General features: G+C 45.5%; 1 long non-coding RNA gene across 4 annotated transcripts; it reads right to left on the bottom strand.

Moving 5' to 3' along the window:
- Positions 1-722: 722 nt before the first annotated feature.
- LOC101673174 lies at positions 723-7,053 on the bottom strand. Of its 4 annotated transcripts, none has more exons than XR_006602597.1 (4): positions 6,704-7,053; positions 6,194-6,463; positions 4,050-4,153; positions 723-2,492 (listed from the first exon to the last, which is right to left on the bottom strand). It is a non-coding gene; the product is annotated as an uncharacterized LOC101673174 (long non-coding RNA). The 4 variants fall into 4 exon arrangements; XR_001179646.2 differs by having other exon boundaries at positions 6,356-6,463; XR_199523.3 differs by lacking the exon at positions 6,704-7,053 and having other exon boundaries at positions 6,194-6,664.
- Positions 7,054-17,205: the final 10,152 nt, after the last annotated feature.

The raw sequence follows: 17,205 nt of genomic DNA, 5'->3' as shown, positions 1-17,205 counted from the left end.
TCATGAGCCCCGGGATCCCGGGATCGAGCCCTGCATCGGGCTCCCTGCTTGGCGGGAAACCTGCTTCTCCCACTCCCACTCCCCCTGCTTGTGTTCCCTCTCTCACTGTCTCTCTCTCCGTGTGTCAAATAAATAAGTAAAATCTTAAAAAAAAAAAAAAAAAACCTTCTCTTGAGGCACCTGGGTGGCTCAGTGGGTTAAGCCTCTGCCTTCGGCTCAGGTCATGATCTCAGGGTCCTGGGATCGAGCTCCACATTGGGCTCTCTGTTCAGCAGGGAGCCTGCTTCCCGCTCTCTCTCTGCCTGCCTCTCTTCTTACTTGTGATCTCTGTCTGTCAAATAAATAAATAAAATCTTTAAAAAAAAAAAAAAAAAACAACTTCTCTCCATCCATTGCTTTAGCTAATTCCTTCGCGTGCAGTCCCTTCGGTTTCTTCCACCTGCCTGTTGAATGTCCATCCATGCTTCAAGCCCAGTGGTGTCCTCCCTCTCTACCTGTTGGTCCCACATCCCTCTGCTTTGTTTGCTCTCGGAGCCTTGTTCCTCTGTTATAGTGGGAGCCCCAGTCTACCCTGTGTCAGGGTGTACTGGGATCATTTGTACCTTCTTGTCTGTCCTCTCATGAAATCAAGAGCCTCTGGGGGCAAGGATATTGAATTCACCCTTGGATCCCTCTGGAGTCCCTAACAGAGCACGTTACACACAAGAGCTACTCAGTGAATGTTAAGCTTATAGGAAATTTATGGGGATTTGGGTGGCTCAGTTGGTTAAGTGACCGCTTCTTCATTTCAGCTCAGGTCATGATCTCAGGGTGATGAGATTGAGCCCCATGTAGGGCTCCACACTCAGTGAGGAGACTGCTTCTCTCTCTCTCTCTAAAATACATAAATCTTTTTTTTTTTTTTTTAAAGTAAAAGGAATTTAAAAGAAATGCTTGATGCTAGGTGTATCTTTACTCCCTACCCCCTAAATACAAACTGATCTCTTCTTCACCTATGAATATACTCTCTAACCTTATAGAATTTACCACAAGACAGGGATTTACAACCCAAAGACCTGAATACAGAAGACCATCAACAGGCCCAGCCAGATTTTCTGTGGTCCTTATGCTGGGTTGTGGACATTGTTTGTCTTCAGGTTACTAGGGTCCTCTTCTGGCAAACAATGAAGACGTTCTCTGCTTGGTGAAATCCATCAGGTTTCTTCTGTGGAAGAGGAAATGGACAGACTAGCAGGTATCTAAGATTCTTTCTGCTTGACCCGTGACAACTCAATGATCGCACGTGGTGAGTGTACCGTAAGTAAGACACTCATTTATAAAGGTGACCAAGGACGAATCTCATGTTGGTCCTGTAAGAAAGGGCTGTTTTCTGCAGGTGCATTAGTTAATTTATTTCCTCATGCAAGATAGATTCACTGAGCATAGACTGCGTGTGCCCAGTTTGCTGCAAACATGATCTTAACTCAAGACTGGTCTCAACAGAACTCCTGTCTGGCATGCTCTTCTTAGAAAGGGAAGATGCGTGGAGGTAGGCTGTGGGCCGGGCCAGGCCAGGTGGCTGCCTAGGCTTAGTGGCTCTCAGAGAGGACAGTCCAAGGGGACATCCTTCACAGCAGCAGCAACTGCCCCTCCTGGCAGGACCCTTCATGCAGTTACTCAGAGCATGAGTCTCTGGGCTTGTCACATTATCCACAGGCAGCCTGAAATGCCTCCTGGTATACACACCAGCTCCCCTCAATTTATCTTTCAATCTGGAGGATTTACGAAGATTTATACCATTAAGAGCAAGATCTCAGCAACATGCCATATGGGAAAAACATGTTTCGCTCCTGCCCGTATAGGAGTTGGTGTGTAAGCTCTTCTGGGCAGGGACCCATTTTATGTGTCATGTTCTTTCTTGTAAAGTTTCGTTCCTTCTTTGGGCTGATGTTTCAGGAATGGGGGTCTATAACTTCATTGGGGATCAGCATTTAGGCATAAACACCCATTCTTGGCTATTGGTGAATCACCTACATTTTACTGTAGGATGCATGGGTCTGAATCCTATCTTACACACCCAAAGAGAACAAAATAAAACAGGGAAGAGAATGCCAGTATTACTTAGAGTCAAGCCCTCTTCTTGGGTAAGGAGTGGTAGGATGGAAATGGGCTCATCTTCCCCATGGCCCAGAGGCCATGGCTTCAAACTCTTCAGGGGTGCTGGGGGTTAAAGCACAGAACAGAAGAAGAAGTTGGGTTGTCCATGCCATATGGTCTCTGTACCTGGCCTCGTATCAGACACGTATGCCTTGTTGGTTCCTGAAGTTCCTGAAGAATCCAGACTGGCCCCCAAGGTCGGGAACATCACAGTAGGACCTTGTGGGGACTGTGGATGGAAGGTGATATGGAGAATCGCTCCCAATTCTTCTTTGATGATTTACAGGGAGTATTCTTTTCTCCTTTCTTCTCTCCTGCCGGCTGTCCTGCTCACTCGAGGACCACCTGTCAGATGCCTATGTGAGGAGACACAGATTCACTGCTCGGGTCTCTTACAAAACAGAGAGGAGGGGAAGGCTGAGAACAGGAAGGTCTGCAGTTGGGATGGTTTCTCTGTGTTGTCGGGAGAGGGGAGGGCAGAGGGCGGGGGACAGAGAGAGGGGAGGAGGTAGGTTCCTTGATTGTCCTTGCATTGTACGCTTTCAAAGGCTCATTCCAGATTTAGATCTGTGTTTTCAGGAACTGAAGCAAACACTATAACGGTTGTAGAGCAGGAGGTTTTACAATTTGCATCTGCTTCTTATGTATCATTTTGAGAATCAAGGAATCCATATTCTTATAAGTGTGGTATGGTGATGTGCTCTGTGATGATTGATATGCAATGGACTTAGGCATTTACCACCACAAAGCCATGGACTGATTGAACTGGAATCAGCAATCAAAATACACTGCTTACTGAATTGTAGAGGAGAGGTGGCGATAAGGAACTGAGGGTTCAGCTTGGATGATAGAATGAAGGGGGTTTAACACTTTAAGCAAGTACTAATTGAAATTAAATAAAAGTATTAGTGGGTCATACCATGGGATGCAGAATCTTTTAACATCTTAGACAATTTCGAGTAGAATATTGGCACACTGCTGACTGATCTTAAGATCTGACTCAACACTCTGTGTCCAAGTCAAATGCTTTAGGGTAGTGTATAAATAACTCTTGAAGTTGAAATTTGTTCACGATTCCAAAATTTAGCCAGTGAGAGGAGAATGGCTATCCTCCACATTTCAATAAAATCGATTATTGTGGGAGAGTGTAGCCAGAGTTGCCCCAGTAGGGGGAAATCAGAGAAGGTATTCTTGGATGCTAGCATACATACATTTTAAACAAAATGTTTATTAATCAGCATCCTTTTAATCAGAAATGTGGGTTAGTTGGAATGTTTACATATACTGTGTTTTAGAAGACAAGGCAAAGAATGCCCAAACTTTTTTTTTTTTTAATTTTTTTGCAAACAAGAGGAACTGAATAGCATCTACCATTTGCTGACTCTCCATTATGCTTCTAGGTGTTTTGCAATAGCCACATGGTAGATATTCTTATCCATTTTGCAGATGAGATGCTAAGGTTAAGAAGCTGAGTAACTTTTCTTGGGGAGTCATAGAGCTAGTAACAGCCAAGACTGATTCCAAAGTCTCTGTTTCTTTTTTATCAACTCTGCCTTGGATAACTCTTTCATAGAGTCCATCCAGAGTCCAAAAGCATTTTAACTGAATCGTCTATGGTTTTTACAGGTGTACCTATGTGTCTATACCCACACACCCACACGCGCACGTGCGCATCTACTATGTCTATGCATTATATATCTATGTGTGTGACATAATAACATGGAGTGCTAAGGGTTCCTTGACACTGCCTACTTGTTGGGGTCATTCCCTTGAAGGAGTCTTCAAATTCCTAGGTCCTGAAAATGAATTGTATCTGAAATATTATCTAGGGAACTGACTCACGCTGACCAAACTGATTGATATAACAGGTATTGCTTTGGCAATTAAATGTGAAGAAAAGTGATATAATTTACCAAATTTCCTTCCTAGCATGGTGGCGTTCATGGAAGCATGGGTTGAGGGAGAGCCTCCGTCAGTCCGCCGGCTTCCTGGGCTGATCTTGCAGAGCTGACCTGGGCTGGACAGTGCGGGGAGAGGGAAATACACTTGCTCTTGAATCAACAGAGGTGATGGGGTTGGTTGTTAGGTATATATACTTGCCTATCCTGACTGATACAATAAATTGGCCACTCCTTCTTAAATAGCAGTGGGTAGAATCTAGTCCATGCATGTGAATGAGAGGGTTGCTTGAGGCCAAACAGGGTTTTTAATAAAACCTTCGTTAAAATCTCAATGACCTGGGGCACCTGGGTGGCTCAGTGGGTTAAGCCTCTGCCCTCGGCTCAGGTAATGATCTCAGGGCTCTGGGATCAAGCCCTGCATCGGGCTCTCTGCTCAGCAGGATGCCTGCTTCCTCCTCTCTCTGCCTGCCTCTCTGCCTACTTGTGATCTCTATCTGTCAAATAAATAAATAAAATCTTAAAAAAAAAAATCAATGACCTGTAAGTCAGCCAATCAAAATCCAATTAATTTGCATACTTCCCACCCTCTTCAGTGTGCTGGTTCCAGCCACATTCTTGTCTGGATAATTGCAACTGTCAATTGTACTTTCTCCTTTTGTCACTCAGCCTCCTTCCCTGATCCAATCCTGGGGTGTACCTGTTACATTTTTTTTTTTTTTTACTGTTTTCCAAACTGATATTTCAGTTAACAATATATTGGAACTATCTCTCTATGAAATTAATTATTTCCCACCGAAGGAACATGGCTTGAAAATCAGGGCCAGTCATTTGCCCAAGGCCTTTCCTCCCAGTGGGCTGATCTTGGTGTGCTAAAGAGAAGGGCAGGTGGTGACTTGACACACAGAGAATTAGAACAAAAGGAACAAAGTCTCTGCAAGGAATATTTCCACCAGCAGCGGTGCCCTAATTGTCAGGTGTCCTGACCCCTAGCCTAGTCCTCCGTACATATAGTACATCGAATGCTTGCTTAACCAGGAAAGGACATCTGGTTAACTGAGATTTCGTGGTACACTCTGTTTTGCAACAAAGCTATAGCTGCATTCCTAAGAATCCTCAGATCCTCAAAAATGAAATTAAGAGAGAGCTGTTTTGATGGTTAAAAAAAAAAAAAAAAAAAAAGCAAGCAAGGAGCTGTCTTACTCACCATACCTAAATTATTTTTTTTGCAGGATTTTCAATAATAAAGGCATTTCAAAGATATCTCTTGTTACTGAAAATTAAAACTCCAAACTACTTAACCAAAACTGACAAAGCAATCGTAAATATCACAGAAGAAAGCCCAGATGGCATATAAGGTTGAAAAGAAAATCTACAGATTTACAAACTGGGACAAGGAATCTTAACACAGCTCATGGTTACCAATGCGTGGGCGATGGGCCACTCAAACCAAGTTTGCCTGGGACCAACCCACCCCCTGCTTCTTCTCCTCCTCGAGTCGTGCCAATGCCCGGTGGTGGTCATGTGAAGCCAAGCACAATAGGTGTAATACAAACCACGTTCCCAGAATTCTTGCTCTATTTCTTACTCACACTGATGAGAAAATGTGCTATAACAGCTCTCCGGTACATTTAGTCACCACCGTTTCTGTGAATCAACCGAGAAACAAAACAAGAAAGCTAACAAAGACGGCATGTTTTACCCCTTCTCATGTGGCCCGCGAGCCTTTATTTCACATAGTGGTCCCTCAAAGAACGGGCCACGGAGAAGTGGCTGCGGTGGGTGTCACCGGGTAACATGAGTTGTGGCTCTCGGAGCTGGGCATATTGTCCAAAGGGGAAAAGCACTTGCCATTTGTTAGGACTGGATGCCTGCCAGAGTGTGGCCTTTTTCACTGGGAAGTATTCCTAAAAGGATGCATTCAAGTCCACAAACTGCATGATATCTGATGTTTTATCTGAAAGTAGATGAGGGCTGGGGGAAGGGCGGGAGCAGGGAAGGCAGAGAGAGAGAGAGGCAGAGAGAGAGAGAGAGCGCACGAGCGCACGCGCAAGAGAGAAGGAGCAGAAACAAATGAAATCAATTGGAACAGCCTTCGTTCCTATCCCAAGCTGTCGCACTCGACGTAAAATTCCAGAAAAGCTGTAGGAGCTTCTTACCTTTAGGAACAACAGAATAAGGTAGCATCAGAAAACCACCCAGAGAAAGAAGGGGATCTCTTCCTCAGGAGAGACTGTTGTACAAACAGTCCCGAAATGGGCAGGAGAGAGTTTATTTTTTGACCCAAGCTGAGAGGAGAAATTTGGCCCCCTTGGTCTCACCACTTTCGAGGGTCCTCGTGTCCTGAGGAGTTCTGAGAAAACTCCAGTCTTCTGGAGGCTCTGGGGCTTATCAGTTGCCATGGAAACCATTAATCTCATGCTGAAGTTCTAAGTGATTTGAGAGGAAGAATGTTCACTCAAACCCGTTTTACCCCCCACCCCTCTACCTCCGTAGGACTAGCCGAGCGCCCCCCGCTGCTGCCCCCCCGGGCCAGGGGTGCCGGGAACATCTAGATTGTCCACAAATGAATGCAAGCAGCCTGGTCTGCAGTCAGGGAACTCTCGCTGGCCAAGGACCCAAGCAGGTCTGAGACAAGTTTTTGTAAACGCTGGCACGGCCCGGCTCACCTGTTGTGTGATTAAGTCATGAGGTTGCTGCTTGTTCTCTTTGGGACCCGGCCAGGCAGCATTTGTTCAAGTGAAAAATAAGGCTCTGTGTGTGCGGTGTGACTGTGGCAACAGAGACAAATGGGCAAACAGATTCCGGTGGAGGAAAAGAATGAAAAAGTGGGCGGCAGGGACAATCCGGCAGCTGTGTTGAAAGGTGTCTTAGTCAGGACGGCTCGGTGGCAAGAAACAAAAACCTACTCAGCTTGAGTACAGAGGGACTTGTTTGATGGGACGGGAACCCAACTGAAGGAAGTGGGAGCTGACATCACGGCAGCTGGGGAATGGGCCCCAGCTGCTCACATTCCCCACTCTCCCATCACAGGGGTCTGGTGGCCGGTTGGGTTGCCGTGGTGCCTAGGGGGGCTCTGGCTCTACCCAGTCTTATGACTCAGGGACCGAGGGCTCTCTAACAGATGTGTCTCTTTTAGGAATCGCTAAGGCAGGTATCTGATGGGTCCGATGGCTGGTGGGTGGGGTCAGAAGGCGACTTCCTCTGACCAGGTCGGGGGTAAGTTCTCTGAGAGAGAGGGAAGACTGGGGGTAGAATGGTAGGTGGAGGAAATGATACACCTTGGCAGAGGGAAAGCTTGGCACGGGCATTGACATATCGTAATGGCTCAGAATGGAGCCCGGTCATAAACAAGAGAAGAGCTAGAGCGTCTTTCAGGCTGCATACTGTACCGGTGGGAGCGATACAGGAAGGCGGGACATGGAGGACTGGTGGTGGATTCTGGAGACAACAGGGGGGCAGTGAAGCTGGAGGGGGTAAAGTGATGCTAGATATATAAAGAAGTTGAGTGATTGAAGGTCCTGGTGAGAGCAAAGACCAGGAGTTTGGAGGCTCACAAGAACAAAGATGGCCTCCAGGGAGAGCTGGGGAGGGAGTGGGAGTCCACACAGAATGGAGCGAGGTCTGGACTGTGGCCACCCTGGGTACAATGTACAAACACCTTGATAAGTGTCATAGCCACAGATAATGTTACGGGCTGACTTGTGTCCCCCCGGATTCATATGTTGAAGTCCTAAGCCCTCAGACCTCAACATGTGAGTGCATTTGGAGATAGGGTCTTTAAAGAGTTAATTAAGGTTAAATGAGGTCATAGGGACGGGCCCGAATCTGGCAGGACTGGTGTCCTTCTAAGAAGAGGGGATTAGGACACAGACAGACACGGGGGAAGACCACATGAGGACCCAGGGAGAAGGCGGCATCTGCAAGCCAGGGAGAGACGCCTCGGGAGAAACCAGCCCTGCTGACGCCTTGATCTTGGACTTCCAGCCTCCAGAGCTGTGAGCAAATAAATGTCTGTCCATGAAGCTCCAGAGCCTGCTGTGCTTAGTTACCACTGCCCTCACTGACGAACACAAATGGGATGGGGAGAGGATCATTTTTCTAGAGGCAGCCCTGGGATTCACCGAGAAAGCCAAACACACCCACCTGAGCCAATGGAACTTAGGGAGTGAGAAAAGCCCAGCAGAGGGGGTGTCTTTCCCAGGGAGAGCAAAGTGTTCAAGGAAAGAGGTGAGAGAGGAGAGGTCTGCATTACAGAGAGATGGCCCGCAGTGCAGGGGATTTAGGTGATGGAGGCAGCTGGGAGGAGGCAAAGGGACAAAGGAGCCGGTGAGGCGGGCAGGAACGGGGTGGTTGGTTGGGTTGGGCTCAGGCAGCAGGAGGAGGAGAATACACGCCCCTCTCACGTACACGATGCAGATATGAGATGTCAAAGGAGCATGGAGTGAAGGTGGGATGGAGCCATGTCAGAGGCAGAAAGAATTGACAGGGGCTGGGCAGGATCTTGTAATTGATGGAGGAAGTGGAGTTAGAAGACATGCATGCCTGTGCTCGTGCACGGACACACACACACACACGCGCACGCATGCACATAGACACACACACACACATATACACACGCACGCATGCACATAGACACACACACATATACACACGCACGCATGCACATAGACACACACACACATATACACACATACAATACACACATAAGCATACACATACAAATACACCTACACATATACATACACATACACATACACATACACATACACATACACATACACACACCCCTTGTTTCTTTAGAAGAATACTCAGGGTTCAGGGATTCTGGAACAAGAGGATTCCCAGACCTAGTGTCATAGTGACCCCTTACTGGGGAGCCCAGAGCATGTCCGGTCTGAATGAGAAGCTCTGGAATTCTTTGGGGGTGCTTGGATGGGACTGGACCCTTATGGCCTCTTATGGTCAGACTCTGTGCCCCCAGCTGCCTTGGAATAAAACCAGTTTCTGACTTGTTTTACTGTTTTTGCTAAATTAGTAAAGCACAGACTCTCTCCTGCTTTGACTTGTACGGAGGCTTCGCTTTCGGAGGACTGATCTTGCTCAGTGGTTTGCTTTGGCAGAGGAAGGATTGTGGGAGCTTTGTGTAAAATCTTCCAGAAGTGCAGTTGGAGGTCTGTGTAACTGATTTGTGTAAGATTTGGGAAGACGGTGAGCAGTCTGGAGTGGTGGCTGGTTTAAAAAAAAAAAAAAAAATGAGGGTGAGGGGCGCCTGGGTAGCTCAGTGGGTTAAGCCTCTGCCTTCAGCTCAGGTTACGGTCTTAGGGTCCAGGGATCGAGCCCCGCATCGGGCTCTCTGCTCAGCGGGGAGCCTGCTTCCCTTCCTCTCTCTCTGCCTGCCTCTCTGCCTACTTGTGATCTCTCTCTGTCAAATAAATAAATAAAATCTTTAAAAAAAATGAGGGTGAGTGTGTAGGTATCTTGGGGATGTGTCCAGCATGAACCAGGGCTGTGACCCGAGGTTGGGGTACTTTGAGTGATGTCATCACGTAAGTAATGCCAATTCAAAACAGATAGCAGCGTATTGATAGCTTAACATAAGTAGATATGGCCAATAGCACTTGAATGCAGGCTCTGTAGGAGGAAGAGCCATTTTCTGCTGTATTTTCCAGTGCTGGGATAACAGTGCCTAATACGTATTGGCGTTCAGTGAATGTCTGCAGGATGAATGAGTCAATCACAGAGTTGACATGCATGGAGTTCAAAACCTTAGGTGCTCCCACCCTGTCTCATCCCTCCCACTGTCTAGTTTCTTTTGTGCAACAACAAGAACTAGAACAATAGCAAACGCAACCAAAACAGGACAAAGAACCGCTGCAGAAAAATCACGTAAGAGGGACAGAAAGGCTAGAGTCTGTTCAGCATCACTCAAAATCGAAAAAATACGATAAACATGATAATCATATGCCGCTTTCAAATGAGCATGCGTGTTATTTTGAAATTAGCAAAGATTAAAAGGGGATACTACTGAATGCTGGCGTGAGGGCCGCGAGACTTTCTTTTTCAGGTGGGAGCGTGAAGGGTGTAACTTTTATAAAAAGTTGATGTATATCAACAATTATAAATGGTGAAAATATTCAAGAATTGTAAAAATAATCATATGTGAGTTGATGTGCTTCTGATTATAATTGTATGGATAACTCCTGGGTCAAGTTTAATTCATTATACTGGGTTCCCTCATTCCGGGAGGGCATTTGCTAGGAAATGACAAGGTGGTTTGTTTTTTGAGGAGAAAATACTGGTATGAGAAAGAGTGAGATAGTAAGAAGTAGAAATGAGAATCTAGAAAATGCTCCTGACCACATAGCAAGAATTGTGGGGTTTTGTTTTGTTTTGTTGTAGAACAAAACAGCCAAAGGGCCCCAGGAGACCAATCATCAATTAAGTGCTACTATACACAGAACTAAGACCAAATTATTCCCTACCATGTTTTATAATATTTTACCAGGTTGTTTTTATATGACTGAGGCTTATGCCATGAGCTTGTTCAACTTTAAAAGCACTCTAGTAAGAATTTAGCTAACCCTTAAAATCAATACATTAATAATTTATATTCAGTATATCCTAGGGCTTCAGTTACATTGTAATCTTTTGACTAAGGTCCTTGAATAGTCCTTGGCTTTTGGATGAGTGCCTAGGGACATGGCACTTGCATGATTGCATTTGTTATTTTAACACTCCAACCTATATTTTACCGTACAGCAGTTTCAAAAAACAATAGAGTACATCGTGAATACAGTGATAGGGGAATCTTTCTCAATTCAGAAATAGGGCTCAATGTAAAATGCAACACCCGATTATCTTGATAGCTATGACTGGTGTGTGTATGTGTGTGTATCTAAGACCTGTGGAATTCATTTGTTTTCAGATTTTATTTGATGGGCAAGTAGGAATGCTTTGGAGTTCAGTCGTTGTTAAGAAACCCCCGAGTTGCGAATGTCACACACCTGTCAGCCATGAAAGACCCTTTCTTTCCGGAGCTGCAGCGATGTTAACTTTGCCTTATTTCCCTCCTAGCCTGGCTTCTCTTTCCAGCGTGCTCTCTCGTGATTAGTCATTTCAGCAGGACTTCCCCATCAACATCTGTTCCGAAAGCCAGTCCTGAGTGAGCGAATGTGGGGCAGTGCTTTGAAATGCACAGAGGGTTATTACGCAGATGACAGTGGGGAGGTCTTGGCTCCCCCACGTAGGAGACAAATGCAGTGGGTGATACCTCCACCCACGCCCTCTGCACATGTTCCTCCCCAAGCCTGTGCTGGCTCGGTTTTCAGAAGCTTCCAGGGTGAGCCTTCCCAGGGAGCTCACCTCCCTCTTCTGCAAGACAATGTGACACATGGGTCAATATGGCATAATCCCTGTTCTCAAGGAGGTCGCCATCTGGGACACATGTCACTTACTGCCTTGCTCTGTTCCTTTACCCCATGCAGACTGGCTTCTCTGGCCTCCGGATGTCCTTCCACCAGCCCTAGCAGTTGAAGCATGGTGGCCTCCTTTTGGGCTTGGTCCTGTTGGACTCGTGGGAAGGGGGGTCAAAATATTCATCCCATCCTTATTCTCCTTCCTTCAGGGACCAGGCATCCTTCTTAAACCCAAGTATGTGCCTTACATTCCTTGGCTGCAGGGCTTTCCATTGCTCTCTGGGGCTTATGGGGTCTATTATCAATTTTATTTTTAGCATGGCATCCCTTCTTGCTGCTGGCTTTACTCTAATTCCACTCATGCTTGCTGTTCTTGAAATGTTAACATTTTAGGCTCAGGTCCTTACCCAACTGATATACTCAGTCCATAAGGTCCTACCTCCCCAATGCCCACCCTCTTCCCCCTCCCCCCACCACTGCCATGGACTTCACTCATTCTTCAAGGTCCAGTTAAGAACTCATACTGTGCTCGATTCTCTGGCCCCCATGCAAAGCCAAGTGTTTGTGCCTGACTGTCATTTATTGCAACCATGGTTTCCCACTGATAATGCTGATGGTTGCTGCCATGGTTGCTCATCTTTTTCACTAAACTGTGGGCCTGACTAATTCATTCACTCTACTCTCTCTTTGTGCCTGGCATTTAATAGATGTCTAATAAAACTATTTTTAACTTTTTATTAAATATAAATGGATCCCTTAATTCCTCCACTTCCTCCAATTGACTCCAAGCTTCCTAGAACAGCCTTTCTATTTTTCCTCTTTGTTTACTCCATTGAGCTCAGCTTGATACCTGCCACATAGTAAATACTCAATAAATGTTGAAAATGGTAAAAATCAATCAATCAATCTATCTATCTATCTATCTATGAAAGCCTGAATAACACAACAGACAAAATCTGCCTGGCAACATTCCAAGTTGAAGGGGGATAAGGGACAAAGATGGTAATGTTGTCCATTTTTTGGATGAACAACCTGGATGACAGACGGTGTATTGTAGGTACATCTCTGACTTTCTAATTGTACTAATTGTTTTGCTTCTGTAGACACTTCTGAAAGTCTCACCTAAGGTACCTTCAAAGAATTGAGTAGACTTCATAGCCCTGAGGAAGTCTCAGGGTCTTGGGAAAGCCAAGGGCTCTTGCAGGCTGAGCACATCCGTTATGCAAATGAACTCTGGTTCACTCCTCTCAAGGAGCCTCCCCCAGGAGCTCAGGGCTCTCTCTGGCCATACCGCTCTTCGTTCCTGTTTTTCTGGAGATCCAACTGGACTCCCATTGGGGTACTAGGTCCTTATGTGACCGACATTTAATCTCCATTAAAAAGCATTGGTTCGTACTTTTGAGTTTTCTTCTTTTCTTTTTCTTTTCTGGAACCAGTTCATTCACTCCACAGCATTTAGCCATCTCTGCTGCTGTGTGTCAGGGATTCGGCTAGGTGCTGGTGTACAGTGATGGGAAAGTAATCATAGTCCCCGGTCTCGGGGGCTCCCGGACCAGCAGGGCAGCCCCACAGACACTCATGCATTTGTTCAGACCTCACCACCATGCACGTGCCGCATGTGCACAGACTGCAAAGGAGGGGGCTGGGCTGGCGCTATGACGTGGCCCCTAAGGCCCTTTGTCCGGACTGGATGACTCAGGGCAGCCAGGCCGGAGAGTAAGGAGGAGCCGGGTGGAGGAAATGCTTCAGAGAAGAGGAAACGTGCACGATGCCCTTTTCCCATCCCACGTGGCAAGATGAAACGTAGGGCTCAGGTAGCTTTCTCTTCCAATATTCTCAGCTCTGCCGGGCTTCTTCTGTCCCCCTTCCCTGAAGAATTTAACCCTGTCTCTACTTTCTATACATGCACACAAGCACAGAAATGTGCATGTGAACACACACACAAACACGCACGCACGCACACACACAGCACTATGCTCTCTATCTGGTCCAGCTTCCAGAATGTCTTGATTCACGGAGGGTGTGGGCTCACTTGCCTTTCTGATCTCAGTTGCTGCTTTCGGGGCAATGGCCCCACCGCCTCTAGCTAGTGAAGTTTTATTCCTATTGAGACAGTAGAAACCGGATCAACAGAGGCAAGCAAAACATGGGGGTTCCGGGAGTCGGGAGGAAGGGAGAAAATGACACTGTTCTGCCGCAGTTGGTGTGTCGCCAAGGGTTTTGCTAGCGATTACCTGGAAAAAACAAAATCTGCCCTGCCTGCTGGTTGCAGTATATTTAAAAACTGGTCCCATTGGTTTAAAAAGTGAAAAACGATCATAAAAGTTAAAATGGCAAATGTCGATTTCCATCTTTTCCCGATTTCACAACTCAGGCAGGAGAGGAGTTAAATTGTAGTAGTGCAAGCAAGTAGCAGAGCAAAAGTCACTGTGCTGTTTCTTGGAACTATTTTGGCTGAAGCAGTTATCATTTCTCAAGCCCTCTGAAAGCATGCCAGGAGCTGTCTGCATGAGCAGCGACAGGCTGAACGGACGGCACGGGGTGTTCTAGGCTTTGGGCGCAATGCTGAGCAGCGCTTATAGTTCTTTCTTTAATTGGCCTCTTATTTGCTTTTATTTTAAGCAGTGCCTTTTGGTGGAAAGTGCACTGAACGAGGAGTCAGAGTATCTGGGGTCTAGTCTTTACTAGGTCCTCGCCGATGATTGCTTTCTTTGGGAAGCATTGGATTCTTTGCCCATGAGAGGAGAAACAACTCAAGCAGAGCCTTTTTAAAAAAATTAACATATAATGTATTATTTGTTTCAGGGGGTACAGGTCCATGATTCATCAGTCTTAACACAATTCGTAGCGCTCACTATAGCAACACCCTCCCCCATGTCCATCACCCAACCACCCCATCCCTCCCACTCCCCTCCCCACCAGCAACCCTCAGTTTGTTTCTTGAGATTAAGAGTCTCTTATAATTTGTCTCCCTCCCAGGTCCCATCTTGTTTCCTTTTTGCCTTCCTTCCCCTATGATCCTCTGTCTTGTTTCTCAAATTTCTCATATCAGAGAGCTCATATAATTGTCTTTCTCTGATTGACTTATTTTGCTTAGCATACTACCCTCTAGTTCCATCCATGTCATAGCAAATGCCAAAAATTTCATTTTTGATGGCTGCATAATATTCCACCCCCATACATACACACACACCACATCTTTATCCATTCATCCGTCGATGGACATCAGGGCTCTTTCCACAGTTTGGCTATTGTGGACATTGCTGCTATAAACATTGGGGTGCACATGCCCCTTCAAATCTCTACATTTGTATCTGGGGTAAATACCCACTAGTGCCATTGCTGGGTCACAGGATAGCTCTATTTTGAACTGCTTGGGGAAACTCCGTGCTGTTTTCCAGAGTGGCTGCACTGGCTTGCATTCCCACCAATAGTGCAGGAGGGTTCCCCTTTCTCTGCATCCTCGACAGCATCTGTCGTTTCCTGACTTGTTGATTTTAGCCATTCCAAACAGAACCTTTTAAAGGTTCTTCCGATCTCCAAGTGCTTTTGTTCTAGGTTAGGGGTTGGCAAACAATAGCCCCCTGCCTATGTGTGTTCTGTACATAAACCAAGGGTGATTTTTACATTTTTTTAAATTAAAGATTATTTATTTATTTATTTGACAGAGATCACAAGGAGGCAGAGAGACAGGCAGAGAGAGAGAAGAAGGGAAGCAGGATCCCTGCCCAGCAGCAAGCCCGATGCAGGGCTTGATCCCAGGACCCTGGGATCATGACCTGAGCTGAAGGCAGAGGCTTTAACCCACTGAGCCACCCAGGTGCCCCTTTACATTTTTAATGGTTGAATAAAATCAAAAGAAAAATAATATTTTGTGATCTCTGAAAGTAGTCTGACTTCTCATTTGGCATCCACGAGTGAAGTCTTAATGGAGCATGGATATATTCATCTGTGTGTTGTCTGAGACTGCTTTTGTATTTAATGTAGAGTGAGTGGTTGCCATAGAGACCATGTGACCCGCAATGCCTAAAATGTTTATGGTCTGGCTGCTTATGGAAAAAGTTCGCTGATACCTGTTGACCACAGGACAATATATATGCTTACTTTTGCATTTGTAAAAACAATAAGACCTTGGTGAGTTACTGTAAGAAGTAAAAAAGGATGTATATTGAGAAAGGATGTTATGTACGTAAATACTCGGCTCCTAGGGGATGCTGGAAGGAGAAGGAAGAAACAGTTGCTAATAGTTTGTACAAAAACAAGTTGTATTTTTTATTTAGCTGCATTGAAAATGTATAGGATTGGAGATGTGTGAAATTATGTGTACATCTGGAAGGGAAAAATAATATGAACTTACTTGCTGGGTTGGTATGGTTCTATTTTTAAAAAATTTTATTTATTTTTTTGATAGAGAGAGAGAGCAATCACAAGCAGGAGGCGTGGGGGAGGGAGAAGCAGGCTCCCACTGAGCAGGGAGCCTGATGCAGGGGTCCATCCCAGGACCCTGGGATCATGATTTGAGCTGAAGGCAGACGCTTAACCGACTGAGCCACCCTAGCGCCCTGGGTTGGTATGATTCTGGATGAGGTTGTGTGTATGTGTGCTGCAATTCTTTAAACTACTGCTATAACTCCATTTTAAAATAAATAAGGGGGAACCTGGGTGGCTCAGTCAGTTAAGCTTTGGACTCTTGACTATGACTCAGGACGTGATCTCAGGGTCCTGAGATCGAGCCCCGTGTTGAGCTCTGCACTCAGTGCAGAGTCTGTTTGAGATTCTCTCTGCCCCTCCCCACTGCACTTTCTCCTTCTGTCTCAAATAAATTTTAAAAATCTTAAAAAAATAAAATAAATAAGAAAAAGGGGAAAGGACCCACTCCCCTTTATTTCAAAACTAATGTAATGTCCCCCCCCCCAAAGTGAACATTGAACTTTAATGGGTGAGATCTGGTTGTCTGAATATTCCATACCAAGCTGTCTGCAGGCAACACTGTCCCAAACCATTGAATGATATAAAGCGTCAAGTAATGGAAACAATATGTAATTTAAGAAGAATAACAGCACCATGATTTATGGGTCTTGTTACATAATATTATAACATTCCTTCACCTGTTAAATAGTTCATCTTTACTTAAGTGTTTAGCAAGAAAAACAATATTCTGCTTGTTTGATATTTAACTTATTCAGAAAGCTGGGAGAAAAATAATGAGTGTTTTAAATGGGATTGGGTCAATTTCAGGCTTGGTAAAAGACAGGAAGATCAAAGTCTATCCTGAGAGGTTCAGAGCTTCAGTGTGCCTAAGAATGGCAAAAGAAAGAGTATTCTACAGAGAGCAGAACCTGGATTTCACATCCTACTTTCTACCCTCAGTGTCAAGGGAGCTTCCAGATCCATTCAGTTTGTGTCTTTGGTATGTAAGTAGCAATGTCCTTTCTTCATGAAAGTGACCAGTGGTATGGTTGAATGGGTAGAGCTCTCTGTGGACACAGGCTTACCATGAGCTGTGCACAAGCTTCACACAGAATGTGGAGTTGCCCCTTTCTCATCCCTGAGGTGCAGAATGATTGGAAAATGAAATTTCAGGAGGAGAAGGCACCAATTCCCTCTTTGGGTTGGTGATGTGGCTTTTCTTCATATTAGTAGTGGGACCTTGGACAAGCCACGCAATCCCACTGAACCTTGACTTCTTCATCTCAAAGGGGGAATGATGGTAGAACGTACTTCATGGAGTTGTGAACACTGACTAAGAAAAT

The sequence above is a fragment of the Mustela putorius genome, unplaced genomic scaffold, assembly GCF_011764305.1.
Source record: "Mustela putorius furo isolate JIRA1106 unplaced genomic scaffold, ASM1176430v1.1 tig00003870_pilon_pilon_pilon, whole genome shotgun sequence".
Taxonomy (NCBI): domain Eukaryota; kingdom Metazoa; phylum Chordata; class Mammalia; order Carnivora; family Mustelidae; genus Mustela; species Mustela putorius.
The sequence above is the reverse complement of the archived record's forward strand: the minus strand, read 5'-3'. Positions and strand labels throughout refer to the sequence as shown.